Raw genomic sequence first — 5,359 nt, forward strand, 5'->3', positions numbered from 1 at the left:
TTGGTGTCGGCTCAGTTTTGGAAAAACTTCACCGAGGTGGAGAATTGTGAACCGGACCTGATAAGGCCCAGGCCCACGAATAACATGCAGGGGAATTGTTTGTTCGGATTTTGAGTCGGTTTCAAACTCTCACGCGTTTTCTCTCTGTTACCTATATAAACAATTGTTTATTAGGTTTTCTTTTGTGCAAAAGGAGGTGCGAAGGAGTTTGATGCAAAGTTTTGCGGCTGCAGACAAAATCAATTGCGTCTGCGGAGGAAAAGAAAAAGCAGAAGCTTGAGGAGTTTTCAGCAGCCGTCAAGAGGGTTCTGAGCATCTTTTGTAGGGAGAGTTTTGTGTGAGGGTTTTATTTGTGAGATTCTTGTGTAAACCCTATTTGTATTCTCTCCCTCTATTAGTAGATCTCCCCCCTCCTTGCCCCGTGGACGTAGGCAATTTGCCGAACCACGTTAAAATTGGTTGTACTGCTTTTGTGTGATTTGTAATAGCTTTTAGGGTCCCTCGACGCGCAGTCCTAGAGCTGACGAGAGGAAGAGCTAATATCCTACTTTGATAGGATATAGGCTTCAGATTCTTGTTCCCTTTGAGAAACAAGAATTCTTATTGCGACCTGACTCTCTTGTTGTGCTGCCGAAGTGCTGCCGAAATTTCCGCTGCGCGCAACAAGTGGTATCAGAGCCCAGATTTCAGATCTAGGGTTTTTTGGTGGAGGAAGATTCTTGTGTGAAGCTTAGTTCTTGGAGTTCTCGGCTTCGGTGGAGATAGCATTAGGAGTTGCCGTTGGAGATTTCGCTTTCCTCGTGTGGATAGGAGATCTATTTGGAATCCGATCTAGGGTTCAGTTGGGTGGTTCCTAATTCTATCAAATTTGTTCTTTCTCTACAATTTGGAGTTAGTTCGCAATGGGAGAAGAAGGTGAAAGCAGCAAATCGATGGCGGGTACAATACAAGTTGGTTTTCAAAACACCAAAATTAGTGTGGTGAAATATGACGGAAAAATCAACTTTGGTTTGTGGATGAGCGACGTACAGGATGCGTTAAATGCTCAGAATTTGGAAGAGACCATCATGGTCCACGAGAGGCCACCTAAATATGAAGAGGCGGTATGGGAGAAAATGAATAGGAACGCTTGTGGGGTGATCAGGTCCTGTTTGGAACAGGAGCTGAAGTATGATGTGATTGGGGTGACGTCTGCGATGAAGATGTGGGAAATTCTCAACAATAAGTACCTTACGAAGAGTGTTGAGAACCGATTGCACTTGCTGCGTAGGTTATTCAGATTCCAGATGTCCAGAGGCACCTCGCTTGCGGCTCATGTGAACAACTATACTAAGTTGTTGTCAGACTTGGCGAATGTTGATGAGAAGATATCGGATGAGTACAAGGCGATTATTTTGTTGGGCTCCTTACCGGATGAGGAGTATGATACCTTCGTGCTCACTTTGTTGAACGGGAGATCTTCTATCAGCTATAGTGAAGTGACTAACGCTTTGACGAACTACGATTTGAGGAGGAAGGATAAGGAGACTTCCCGCGCTAGTACTTCAGGAGAGGCCTTGTCGACAAGAGGTAGAAGCCCATATCCGAAAGGTGGTAACAGAGGGAGGTCAAAGTCTAGAGGCCGTCACCAATTAACAAAGAACCAATGTGCATTCTGCAAGGAGCAGGGACATTGGAAGAGAGACTGCCCGAAGCTCAAGGAGAAGGAGAATGGCAAGAAAAAGGGCCCGAAGGCCAATGAGGTGAACATTGCGAAAGGCGATGATTCCGATGATTCGTGCTTTTCTCTACTGATTACTCCAGAAGTGAACCATGTGGATGTATCAGATTGGATGCTTGATTCCGGCGCTACCTTTCATGTGACCCCTAGGCGAGACTGGTTTGCATCTTTTGAGAAAGTCGACGGGGGCGTTGTTGTCATGGGAAATGATCAATCCTGTGGCGTTTGTGGGATAGGTACCGTACGGATTAGGATGCACGATGGAGTAGTCCGTGAGTTGAAGGAGGTGAGATTTGTTCCTCAACTGAAGAAAAATCTTATCTCAGTTGGAGCTTTGGAGGCGAAGGGATTCAAGGTGACTTTCGAAAACGCTGTAGCGAAGGTTACTAAGGGATCATTGGTGGTGATGAGGGGAGTCCGCAATCGGAATTTGTATTATCTGAAGGGAAGCACCGAGATTGGCCAGGTTGCTTCGGCTATTTCAGAAGCGGACATGAGCAGACTTTGGCACTATAGGTTGGGGCACACAGGTGAAAAGTCACTGCAGGCATTGTGCAAGCAGGGGCTATTGAAGGGAGCCAAGAGTGGGAAGATTGAGTTCTGTGAGCACTGTGTTCTTGGCAAGAAGACGAAGGTGAAGTTCGGGACTACCATTCATCAGACGAGGGCACACAGATGTTTGGGGTCCCACCAAGACTGCATCACTTGGTGGTCGACATTGGTTCGTCACTTTTGTAGATGACTATTCTAGGCGTTGTTGGGTGTACACCATGACGAAGAAGAGTGAAGTCCTAGATTTGTTTGTGGAGTGGAAGAAGAGATTGGAACTGCAGACTGGGAGAAAGATCAAGACGTTGCGATCCGACAACGGTGGTGAGTATACTTCTGACCCCTTTCAGCAGCTATGTCGAGACGAGGGCATAGAGAGACACTTCACAGTTAGTCATACACCGCAGCAAAATGGGGTGGCAGAGAGGTTGAATCGGTCTTTACTGGAGAAGATCCGATGCTTATTGTCGCAGAGTGGTTTGGAGAAGATCTTTTGGGCTGAGGCACTTACATATGCGAGCCACCTCATTAATAGGCTGCCTTCATCTGCGATTGAGGGGAAAACCCCTATGGAGATGTGGTCGGGAAAGCCAGCACATGACTATGACCAGCTCAAGGTATTCGGGTGCCCTGCATATTATCATGTTAGAACTGATAAATTGGAACCTCGAGCTAGGAAGGCCATATTTGTAGGATTCAAGCGTGGTGTCAAGGGATACAAGCTTTGGGATCCAGTTGATAAGAAGATTGTGCTGAGTAGGGACGTCACGTTTGATGAAGCTTCTATCTTGAAGCTTCCCAGCTCTCATCAGGTGGAGAGCGACCCGACGGAGGAGATATCGCAGGTGGTGGAGATCGATGCAGCTCCACATTGTCCAGATGGTACAGTATCCATGCAGGTGCCGACTGAGGTGACGCCAGGCGAGCACGACGATGACACGGAGGATACGAGTACAAATGTGCAGGATCAGGAACCGACGGCTCAGGTTCAGGATTCTATTGCGGCTAGGAGACAGAGGAGAAACATACAGATGCCAGCACGGTATGCCGACACAGTTGCGTATGCACTTCCGGTGGAGAGTATCGATGAGTTAGTGCCTACTACATTCAGAGAGGCCGAGCAGAGTTCGGAGGCTGATTCGTGGCAGGTGGCTATGCAGGAGGAGATGGAATCTCTTCATAAGAACGATACATGGGAGCTTGTTGAGCTTCCAAAGGGGCGGAAGGCAATTGGTTGCAAGTGGGTATACACGAAGAAGGAGGGCATTGAAGGCACTCCGTTGAGATTCAAGGCTAGGTTGGTTGCGAAGGGCTATGCACAGGAGGAAGGTATTGACTATAATGAGGTTTTCTCTCCGGTGGTGAAGCATTCTTCGATTCGGATTTTGCTAGCTTTGGTGGCACAGTATGGTTTGGAATTAGATCAGTTGGATGTGAAAACGGCATTTCTTCATGGTGATCTTGATGAAGAAATATATATGACTCAGCCATTGGGATTCCGAGCTGCAGGGAAAGAAAAATTAGTTTGCAAACTGAAGAAATCGCTATACGGTTTGAAGCAGTCTCCTCGACAGTGGTATAGGCGATTCGATGGTTTTATGCTTGGTCATTCGTACACTCGGAGCCAGTTTGATCCTTGCGTATATTTTCGCAAGTTGAAAGGAGGTGCGTATATTTATTTGTTGCTCTATGTCGATGACATGTTGGTTGCCTCTATTTCCAGGTCGGCTATAGATGAGTTGAAAGTTCAGCTTTCAAATGAGTTTGAGATGAAGGAATTGGGCGAGGCGAAGCGCATTTTAGGGATGGAGATCGGCAGAGACAAGAAAAATGGCAGAATTTGTTTGACACAGGTGGCTTATTTGAAGAAAGTTCTACAGCGATTCCATGTTAGCATGGATACGAAGCCAGTTAGTGTACCATTGGGAGCCCATTTGAAGCTTTCAGCTGGTCTCTCACCGAAGTCAGTTGAAGATCGTGAGTTGATGTCGAAGACTCCATATGCGAGCGCGGTTGGGAGCTTGATGTACGCGATGGTATGTACGAGGCCAGATTTGTCACAGGCGGTAAGTATTGTTGAATATCATTTCTCCATGATAATGTTTTGATGATAACAATTTATATTTTGTGTGCACTAACTTTCATATGCAGATTTCAATATCAGAATATGTACAAGTGCAAGTGAATATCAAGGCATTTTGAAGTGAAGAAAATGAAGAACAAAAGATAATGTATTTGAATTTTTCTTTGCTTAGAATATTTGTACAAGCCTTGATCACACACACGCACACACACACATTTTTAGAATACACTAACACAGGCTTAGTGTGTTGGTTAACTATAGAAATCCCCTATGTTAACCATTAGAATAATAGTTAAAACTTAATTATAAAAACTCATTATTTCTGAATTTTTGATCTTAATAGTCGACTAATTAGGATAGTAGTCGATTACTCATGTATATAACTCAAATACAAGTTTCTGTCTTTTTACAGTATAGTCGACTAATAGAGATTATAGTCGACTACTGAGATGTTTGACAGAAACATAAGTTTCTGTCTTTTTACAGTGTAGTCGACTAATGACTACAGTAGTCGACTACTGAAGAAAAATATAAATTTTCAAGTTTCTGTCTGAACTCAGTGTAGTCGACTAATTATCATTATAGTCGACTACTGAGAGAGGCAGAATATATGGCAGTTACGGAGGGTGTGAAGGAGGCTATTTGGCTTCGAGGACTTTTGGAGGAACTTGGTATATCGCAGAAGTCCGTCACTATTCATTGTGATAGCATGAGTGCTATCTATTTGGCGAAGAATCAGGTTTTTCATGCGAGGACGAAGCACATTGACGTTCGTTATCACTTCGTTCGGGATGTTCTTGAAGATGGTGATGTGGAGATAGTGAAAGTCCACACGAAGGATAATCCGGCGGATATGCTCACTAAGGTGGTTCCGAGCAACAAGTTTGATCATTGTCGAAACTTGTTGCACATTCGTAATTGTTGAGGCCGTTGTCGGCCATTTGGGTGAACTACGTTCGGCTTGATTCCTTGGGCAAGAGGATACGTAGGCAGTCTTTCAGATGCAG

The sequence above is a fragment of the Asparagus officinalis genome, chromosome 7 (assembly GCF_001876935.1).
Source record: "Asparagus officinalis chromosome 7, Aspof.V1, whole genome shotgun sequence".
NCBI classification, from domain to species: Eukaryota; Viridiplantae; Streptophyta; class Magnoliopsida; order Asparagales; family Asparagaceae; genus Asparagus; species Asparagus officinalis.